Source organism: Mirounga leonina, unplaced genomic scaffold (assembly GCF_011800145.1).
Source record: "Mirounga leonina isolate KUSES-001 unplaced genomic scaffold, KU_Mleo_1.0 Mir_173, whole genome shotgun sequence".
NCBI lineage: Eukaryota > Metazoa > Chordata > Mammalia > Carnivora > Phocidae > Mirounga > Mirounga leonina.
Window position 1 is genome coordinate 69,794,701 of NW_023270447.1, and position 10,275 is coordinate 69,804,975.

A 10,275-nucleotide genomic window follows, 5' to 3' on the forward strand; every position below is an offset into this window, starting at 1 on the left:
GAGGGGGGGAAAAATCCTTCCACATATGTTCAGAAAGCCCTACTGTAGTCACCCAGATCTTTTTTTTTTTAAAGAATTTTATTTATTTATTTGAGAGAGAGAATGAGAGAGAGCATGAGAGGGAAGAGGGTCAGAGGGAGAAGCAGACTCCCCGCTGAGCAGGGAGCCCGATACGGGACTCGATCCAGGGACTCCAGGATCATGACCTGAGCCGAAGGCAGTCGCTTAACCAACTGAGCCACCCAGGCGCCCCTCGCCCAGATCTTTTATAACTTATTCAATTTGCCAGGTTGTACCAGAGTGTGCCACAATTCGTAATACCAGCTGTAACAACTCATTAACAATTTTTCAGTTTTTACTCTATTCCAAAACTTTTTAATTGCCAAAAAAAAAAAAAATCCGTTTGACTATTTTCTTCATTGACCATGAAGTTTTATTAATCAAAAAGAGTGTGAGGCTTTATGTCCACAGGCGGTGGGAAATGAATTTGATGCCTTTTAAACCAATCAATTAAGCTAAGAAGTCTCACCAAAAATTTCTTGGCTAACGTAATGGAATCACTTTTTAAGATAATATGTATTTTTTTTTCTGATTATAAAAGTATTATATACTTACAGAAAATTTAGAAAATACAGGCAAGGAGAAAGAAGAAAACAAACAAATAATTTTTAAATGAGTATCCTGAAAACACCACCAGAGAAAGGAGAGCTGTTCAAATATAGTTTAAAAACTAGTAAAATGATTGGATCAACTACCCACTCGTGAGGAGGTCTGGATTCTGGCAACTTAAACTATTCAAAACATTGCTGCCTAGAGGCTTACAAAATTTTTGAGCAGAAAACTGTAATTGGGGGAATAAAATTAATAATTTTTGAAATTTTTATTTGTCTCAGAGAGAAAACACAAGCAGGGGGAGCAGCAGAGGGAGAGGGAGAAGCAGGCTCCCCGCTGAGCAGGGAGCCCGATGTGGGACTCGATCCCAGGACCCTGGGATCATGACCTGAGCCGAAGGCAGACGCTTAACCGACTGAGCCACCCAGGCATCCCCAAAATTAATAATTTTTGAGAACAACTCCTTGTGACACTAAAAGCTCATCTATCACCTAGCCCCAGTGAGCTAGGAGGGCACTCAGGAAAGGGTACTTACTGTGAGAGCTTTAGCCTTACTACTTCAACAATGGTACTTAGCAGCACACTAACTAGTACTGGGGTCCGCATAGTGGCAGGCAAACTTTCTGTGGCTTTTTTAGAACACTGATTTCTGAACATAGTCTGTGCCCCAAGTAGTTTTTACATACTGTTGACATGTCATTTTTAGGGATAACCACCGCCTTCTACCCTAGCAGATATTTTTAAAAAACAAAAATTTTTTAAGTAGGCTCCGCACCCAACCCGGGGCTTGAACTCGCCACCCTGAGATCAAGAGTCACATGCTCGCTGTACTGACTGAGCCAGCCAGGCACCCCTACCCTAGCAGATGGTAGTTGGTGTATTAACCTTCAGCATCCTTTCTAAATTTCTTTTGGAGAATTTAAAAATACATTTCCCAGACTCCTTTACGGTTAAGTTTCCCCATGTGAAATAGGGTCCATCCATCAGATGTTCTTCTGTGAGATTTGAGAGACCGAAAGGAGGCGGGGACCATCTTTCTGCTGCTTAGGCATTAATGCTGGCCAGTACATTTATGGAAACACTGGATTTTCCTGTAGCAGCCTTTCAGGGTCCAGAGCTTCATGGCTGTTCAGAGACAAGTGTGGTGGAGACAACCATCCCCAGTTGGTGGGTGTTGAGGGGCACTTTCGGGGAAGCAATTTCTTGACCCTTGAACTGCACTAGCGATGTCATCTGGAACACAGCCCTACCAGTGGTGGCCTCCTGATCCCCTCCCCTGGGGGCCCTGTTTGGCAGTCTGGTTCTGGGAATGATTTCTGCAGGCCCAGCCTGGAGCCCATTCCTCCTGGCCTTTCCAGTGATTTTGTAAGCACTCAATTCCCTTTAGTAAACGAATGAAAACACTAGAGTGGTGTCTTCTTCCTGCAAGCAGGCCCAGATGACATATCAATACACCAGCTGCCTCAAAATTTAAGCAGATGGGTGAGTAGTCTGTCTGTGAGCAACAGGACTGGTCAGTGTGTGTGGGGGGGGGTACAGGCTCTGGAATCACACTGTCCAGGTGCAAATTCTGGCTCTGCCACACGCTAACTAGGTAACACGGGAAGTTAACCTAGAGCCTCAGTTTCTCCATCTGTAAAATGGAGTAACAGAAATACCTTCTAGAACTACAAGACAGGGTAAAGGAGAAAATCATTTAAGTAAAGTGCTTACAACACTGCCTGGCTTATAACAAGCTCTTGATAGATGTTAGTTATTATTATGGTAATCACTATTATTAATTACACAGACCACTTTAAAACACTTCTTTAACTGAGTAGAAAACGCAAACATTTTATAATTTTACTACCACACATATTCTTGTAGGCTGTAAAATGCTAACTTATACAAAGGTGGACGCAGAAGAAAATGTGACCGGGTCCATCATATTCGTGTGCTGAGAGAGAGTGATCTTTTCAAAACCACAGTGTACGTGAAGATTGCAAAGCTCCATTCTAGCTGGCCAACTAGTTAAGGTTACTCTAACTAGCTACTGTAGACCTCACCCTAAGGAAGAGTTTTTCTGTAGAAACAATTGTTGCCATATTCCCATTTCAAACACTACCTCATTAATTATGCTCTAGGAACCAGGGTGTTTGCTATTCAGATTTTTTTTTTCAGCTTCATTAAGATATAATTGACAAAACAGTAAGATGTACATCATGATGATCTGACATACATATATACTATGAAACGAGTCCCTCCCTCTAATTAATACATCTGTCACCTCACTCACATATTTATCGTTGGTTTTTGGGTTTGGTGTGGTTTTTTGTTGTTTGTTTGTTTGTTTTTGTAAGAACATTTAAGTTCTACTCTCTTAGAAAATTTCAAGTATACAGTACAGTGTTATCAACTATAGTCACCATGTTATACATTAGATCCTCAGACTTCATTCACTTTATAGCTAAAAGTTCATGCCCTTTTACCAACCTCTCCCTATTTCCTCCACCCTCCAGCCCCTCACAACCACTTTTCTAGTTGGTTTCTATGAGTTTCACTTGGTTTTTGAGATTCCACATATAAGTGATAACCTGCATTATCTATCTGTCTTTCTCTATCTGGCTTATTTGACTTAGCATGCCCTAGGGTCCGTCTATGTTGTTGCAAATGACAGGATTTCTTTCTTCTTCACTGCTATAAATATCTACATCTCTTTCACATCTTCTTTACCCATATCCATCCCTCAACAGACACATAGGCTGTTCTGTTACTCAGATGTTTTTCAATATTATCACAGGGGAGCCTGGGTGGCTCAGTTGGTTAAGCTTCTGACTCTTGGTTTCAGCTCAGGTCATGATCTCAGGGTCCTGAGATGGATCCCCATGTTGGGCTCTGTGCTCAGCAGGGAGTCTGCTTGGGATTCGCTCTCTCTCTCTCTCTCCCTCTCCCCCCTCCCCCTCCTATTCGTGCATGAGCTCTCTCTCTCTCAAATAAATAAATAAATCTTTTTAAAAAATATAATGTTATCACAGAGGAGATTTCATGAGAATAGGATCTGTATTCTCCATAAGATTTGCAATCTGAAAGTTAAAATTTTAGGGGCACCTGGGTGGCTCAGTCGTTAAGCGTCTGCCTTCGGCTCGGGTCATGATCCCAGGGTCCTGGGATTGAGCCCCGTGGCGGGCTCTCTGCTCAGCGGGAAGCCTGCTTCTCCCTCTCCCACTCCCCCTACTTGTGTTCCCTCTCTCGCTGTGTTTCTGTCAAATAAATAAATAAAATCTTAAAAAAAAAAAAAGTCAAAATTTTAGTGTTTAGGCTTAGGATACTATTCTAATGTACATCTTAAGAAGGTCTTAGATAAAATTATGGCCTTGTTTGGTTTGCGGGTATCTTCTGAGGACGGAAAATACATTGTAGATTTTGAAATAAAGCTTCCCCCAAATATTCTGAAACCGTAAGAACCTTATATTGCACCTTATCCAACAGAACCAGTGAGACCGAGGGAACTGAAGTGGATACAAAGGTGTTTGGCGTACCCTCGATGGCTCAGATGCTGAGAGCCAAGCACTCAACAGCAATGGAGGCTTTCTGAAGGGTTAGAAAAACAATGGGGGGGCGCCTGGGTGGCTCAGTCGTTAAGCGTCTGCCTTCGGCTCAGGTCATGATCCCAGGGTCCTGGGATCGAGTCCCACATCCGGCTCCTTGCTCTGTGGGAAGCCTGCTTCTCCCTCTCCCACTCCCCCTGCCTGTGTTCCCTCTCTGGCTGTCTCTCTCTCTGTCAAATAAATAAATAAAATCTTAAAAAAGAAAAGAAAAGAAAAGAAAAAAACAATGGAAAGAGAGCAACTTCAACCTTTGATTCAATGATTACTTTTACACTGTTCTGAATGCCATATAGCTACATATGTTGCGTTTTCCTATCTTTTTTTTTTTTTAAAGATTTTATTTATTCATTTGAGACACAGAGATACAGAGAGAGAGAGAGAAAGTATGAGCAGGGAGAGAGGCAGAGGGAGAGGGAGAAGCAAGCTCCTCGCTGAGCCAGGAGCCCAATGTGGGGTTCGATCCCAGGACCCTGGGATCATGACCTGAGCTGAAGGCAGACGCTTAACCATCTGAGCCACCCAGGCACCCCGCGTTTTCCTATCTTTTAAAGCAAAAATCTTTTATTCTATTTTTATGAGAAGGGCAGACATTCAAAAAAAGGAGAAATGTGTTCATTTAATACATAATTATCGAGCACCAACTCTGTGCCAGGCTCTCTCTGGCTCTGGGAAAAGTCAGTGCTCTGGAACACCTCAGTGTCTGTAAGGCGAGAGAGTCAGAGAAAGAGAGAGATGGGAGAGGAAGAAAGAAGCTTTTAAACCAAGTTACACTACAATGAAGAAAGTACTCCTAGCATAAGGGAACTCTGAAACCAAGGAAGCAAATGACTGTGTCTAGAAGTGTCCAGAAGTTCCCAAAGGCAGTAACAGTTGAATGGATCTTGAAGCATGAGTAAAAGTTCATTCAGGAAACAGAGGACAGAGGGCATTCTAGATACAGCACCAAGGCAAAGGCACAAGTAGGTTTCAAACAGCATGCCTTCTTCGGGGATGATAAAAATTTTGCTGTGGCTAGAGACATGGGGCCTGTGGAGGGATAGTGGAAGATAAAAGGAGAAAAAAGTATGTAGGCACCAGATCCCGAAGCCCCTCCACTAAGCGGGTTTGGGGCACTTTTGCAGGATTTTAAGAAAAGTGACATCATTATAGATCTACTGGTGACTGTGTGACTTAGTCAAGTTACTTAATTCTGCGCATCAGTTTCTTCTTTGTAAAATGAGGATATTGACTGTTAAGAGGCTCTAAGGAAGTCTGTTAAGAGGATTAAATAAGATAATAGCTAAGATAAATAAGATTAATAGCAATAAGAAATAAATTAAGACAAATAGCAATAAGCACATAAAGAGACGTTTAACATCATTGGTCATTAGGGAAATGCAAATCAAAATCACAGTAAGATACCACTTCACATTCATTAGGATCGCTAGGATAAACACACACACACACACAAACACACAAGTGTTGGCCAGGATCTGGACAAATCAGAACCTTCATACACTGCTGGTGGGAATGTGAAATGATGCAACCATTTTGGAAAACAGTCTGGCAGTTCCGCAAATGATTAAACATAGTTACCAGGGGACCCTGCAATTCCACGCCTAGGTATATATATCCAAGAGAAATGAAAATATACGTCCCCACAGAAATCTGTATACAAACATTTGTAGCAGCATTATTCGTAATAGCTAAAAGATGGAAACAACCCAAATGTCCATCAGCGGGAAAATGGAATATCCATATGATAGGATGTTATTCAGCCTTGAAAAGGACTAAAGTACTGGTACATATGCTACAACATGGATGAACTCTGAAAACATTCCACTAAGTGAAAGAAGCCAATCACAAAATACCACATACTATATGACTCAATTCATATGAAAGTCCAGAATAGGAAGATCTATAGAAATAGAGAGTAGATACTTGGTTGCCTGGGGCTGGGAGGAGGGGCTGTAGGGAGGGGGCTGAGATGAGAGGCCTGATAGCTAAAGTGTTTCCTTTTGAGGTGATGAAAATGCTCTAAAACTGACTGTGGTGACAGTTGTACGTATCTACGAATAGACTAAAAACCACTGAATTTTACACTTTATTTATTTTTTTTTTTTAAAGATTTTATTTATTTATTTGAGAGACAGAGAATGAGAGACAGAGAGCATGAGAGGCAGGAGGGTCAGAGGGAGAAGCAGACTCCCTGCCGAGCAGGGAGCCCGATGCGGGACTCGATCCTGGGACTCCAGGATCATGACCTGGGCCGAAGGCAGTCGCTTAACCAACTGAGCCACCCAGGCGCCCTGAATTTTACACTTTAAATAGGTGAATTGTATGGTATACGAATTGTATTTCAATAAAGCTATTAAAAAACAGTTATATAATCCAGTGATTCCACTCCTAGATATATACACAAGATCAATGCAAACACGTCTCCAAAAAAACTTGTACACAGATGTTCACAGAGGCATTATTCACAATAGCCCAAACATAGAAACAACTCAAATGTCTATCAGCTGGTGAATAGTAAGCAAAATGTGACACATCCATACAACTGAACATTATTCAGCCATGAGCAGGAACGAAGGACTGATACTTGCTAGAACATGGGTGAACATTAAAAACCTCCAGCTATGTGAAAGGAGCTAGTTACAGAAGACCATAGATTTTATGATAGTATTTAAATGAAATGTCCAGCATGGGCAGATGATAGAGACAGAGTAGGTTGGTGGTTGTCATGGGTGTAGGGAGAATGGGGAACGGGGAATGACTGCTAATGGGTACGAGGTTTCTTTATACTATGGTGAAAATGTTCTCGAATTAGAGGGTGGTGATGGTCGTGCAACTCTACGAATACACTAAAAAAACAGTGAATTGTACACTTTATTATTTTTTTTAAAGACATGGAAGAATCTTTTTTTTTAAAGATTTTATTTATTTATTTGTCAGAGAAAGAGAGCGCGCACAGTCAGGGGGAGCAGCGGGCAGAGGGAGAAGCAGGCTCCCCGCCGAGCAAGGAGCCCGACGAGGGACTCGATCCCAGAACCAACTGAGCCACCCCGGCGTCCCTACACTTTATTTTAAGATTTTATTTATTAATTTATTTGAGAGAGCAAGCAAGTGTGCAAGACTCTGGGGAGGGGGGGTAGAGGCAGAGGAGGAGGGAGAAGGAGAGAATCTCAAGCAGACTCCACGCTGAGTACAGAGCCCCAAGCAGGGCTCAATCCCATGACCCTGAAATCATGACCCCGAAACCAAGAGTCAGACATTGAACTGACTGAGCCACCCAGGCGCCCTCTGAATTTACTTTAAAAGGGTGAATTTTATGACACATGAGTTATATCTCAATGAAAATAGCTAATATTTGAATGTTCACTTGGTGCTATGCTCAACACTGTATACTCATCTCATTGTGGTCCTCACAACAGCCTCACGAAGGAAGAGCTGCTGCGATCCACACCATATGAAGAAACTGACCCATAGGGAAATTTTTCAAAAATTTTCCAAAATTGAACAGGAGCAAGTGAACAGAGACTGGAATTCTGGCTGACTGACCCCAAACTGGCACCCCTGAGTCTTGCACTCTTCTTCTGACCATAGCGTGTGCACAATGCCTGGCATGCAACTAGGGCTCAATAAATATTAGGTATTATTGTTACGATGATCCAATCTGCATACCCAGACAAAAACTTGAAACAGCATGGAGGGAGAGAAACGGGTGGGAAAGGCAGGGCCAGAGAGACCAATTTCAAGCTTAATGTAATTGTCAGAGCAAGAAATGGTGAGGCGCTGAACTAGGACAAGCAGCAGAGCGGTAGGAAGGAGCAGAAACAGGGCCTTCTACAAAAAAACAGGAATTGTCCTGTAAGTTGGGTTCATTTACAACATGGTAATATTTACATCCACAGGACATTAACATAACCTGCGTTCACAACAGTACTCAAGTCATTAAGAAAGGTTTAAGTTGGGGCGCCTGGGTGGCTCAGCAGGTTAAGCGTCTCGACTCTTGATTTCAGCTCAGGTCATGATCTCAGAGTTGTGAGATCGAGCCTGGTAGGCTCCATGCCAGGCGTGGAGCCTGCTTGGGATTCTTTTTCTCTCTCCCTCTGCCCCTCCCTACCCTCTCTAAAAATAAAAAATAAATTTAAAAAAAGACTGTGGGCTCCAATGCCATCTCTTTTAAGATATATAGTCATTAAACTAGAATTTAGTATGTCCCATCAGGGTCACCAAAACCATCTCGTTAGCTTCCTTAGCAAAAATCCCTGAGTCATAAAGAACTAGAGCTAACTAGCATGGTAATTGTATTCCTTTTTGGATGAACATCTTTGAACCCTGGAAAGATTTAGAATTAAGTATAAAAACGTTTGAGAGAATTGAAACCATAGCTGAGACAAGTCTCATTGAGAAGTTGGCATTTAAGTAAAGTCCAAAGGAAGTGAGATAGTCATGTGGTATCTAGGGGAAGAGTGTTCCAGGAAGATGGAACGGTAAAGGCTCTAAGGTAGAGCAGGCTAGGAGGCCTGGAGGAGCATCAAGGAGGGCAGACCATGCAGCAGGTAGGACATCATAGGACCAGCTTTTATAAGGCCTTGTCTTTTAAAATGAGTAAGATGGGAACCACTGAAAATGGGGAGGCACTGACCATTTTTGAGCAAAGAAGTGACAAAAACTTCCCTCGAGGGGATCAAAAAAACTTACATCAAATCCTTTAAATATTATAAACATGTAATTATGTCACTGAAAGGGTTAAGCCTATTTAACAGAAACCCAGTTTCAAATAGAAAATAAGACTTAAATTATAGAGGATGAATCAAGTATCACCGGGTCAGAAATTTACATGGTCTGGAAGGAGCCCTGGTACTCCAGATGCTTCCTGCTGACATCTTGTAGTCTAACCCACACGTGCCCATTTGGCCAAGGGTGGCAGGTTAGATTCTCACTTCGAATCTACCAGTGGTGTGGCCTGGGAGGTTCCCAGGAATAAAAATCTCTGATCCCTGGTTATCAGCCAAGAGCTCTTGCTCCAGGGGTCCTACAAACCCACCCACACTTGAGGCTTGGGGAAGGTGGGACTAGAGAGGAAGTTTGAGCCTTAGCTCTCCTGTTGAGGATTTCAGACTTTTTTTCCGATAAAGATCAGTGAAGGTTTTTAGAGCAGGGAAGCAAAGTGACCGACTTTCTTTGCAGAAGACTCTGGAGGTGCCTTTAGGAGGGAATGAAGAACAAGAACAGGAGGCAAGGGCGTTGGAAGACTGCCATCGTTCACCTTCTGGTTTAACGCTTACACTCTGCACTTAATGCATTTCCTCATCTGGAAAGTAGACTAACCATCGACCTGACTGGGTGGCTGTTTTATGTGAAATTAAGTGAAATAATTCATACAGGTGAAGGCACTCCATTTACTAAATAAACTTCCGCAAACAGAAACGTTTATTGAGAAGAGAATACCGACGTGCGTAGTTAAAAGCCCACTAGGTGGGAATCTACTGCTTCCAAAGACATCTTAAACGAAAACGAACACAATGTTTTATATCAATTATATCTCTCTTTAAAAAAAAAAAAAAAGGAGAGAGAGAAGGAAAGAAAACCTAACACGTCTTGGAAAGATGTGGAGTCTGGCTACTGGCACAATCAATGCGAAATAAGCGCATTGGAAGGGGAAGGGGCCAAACCGCTAACTAACTTACAAAAGAGGCAGTCTACACGGATAGAAGGTGCGTTTGTGCGGTTCCGTCATAAACCAAAAATGATGGCTCAATATGTGGTAGGTGTAGCAAGTCTGCCTTCGGTTCTAAGCCCGGATCTGTTGCATCACGATATAAAACCAAAGGATGGAGGATGGAGGGGAAAGTCGGACTACTGCCCAGGAAGCCACCTTCCCGAGGAAGCGCCCGGGGCGCCGGGGAGCAGCGCCGGGACCCCGGCCCGCCCGCCCCCCGCCGCCCCACTGGGCTGGCCGCCCGTCACTCGCCGCGCAGCCCGAGCCCGGCCGGCCGCCGACCCTCCGGCAGTCCGCGGCGCCCGACGGCTCCACACACGCCGGGCACCGTCCCCGCGCCGCCCTCCCGCCGCCGCCGCCGCCGCCAGG

General features: G+C 43.3%; 1 protein-coding gene across 2 annotated transcripts in view; it reads right to left on the minus strand.

Annotated features, from left to right (window-relative positions):
* Positions 1-10,275, minus strand: part of ZBTB8A (zinc finger and BTB domain containing 8A) — a 58,327-nt gene that overhangs the window by 47,286 nt on the left and 766 nt on the right. The window lies entirely within an intron of this gene.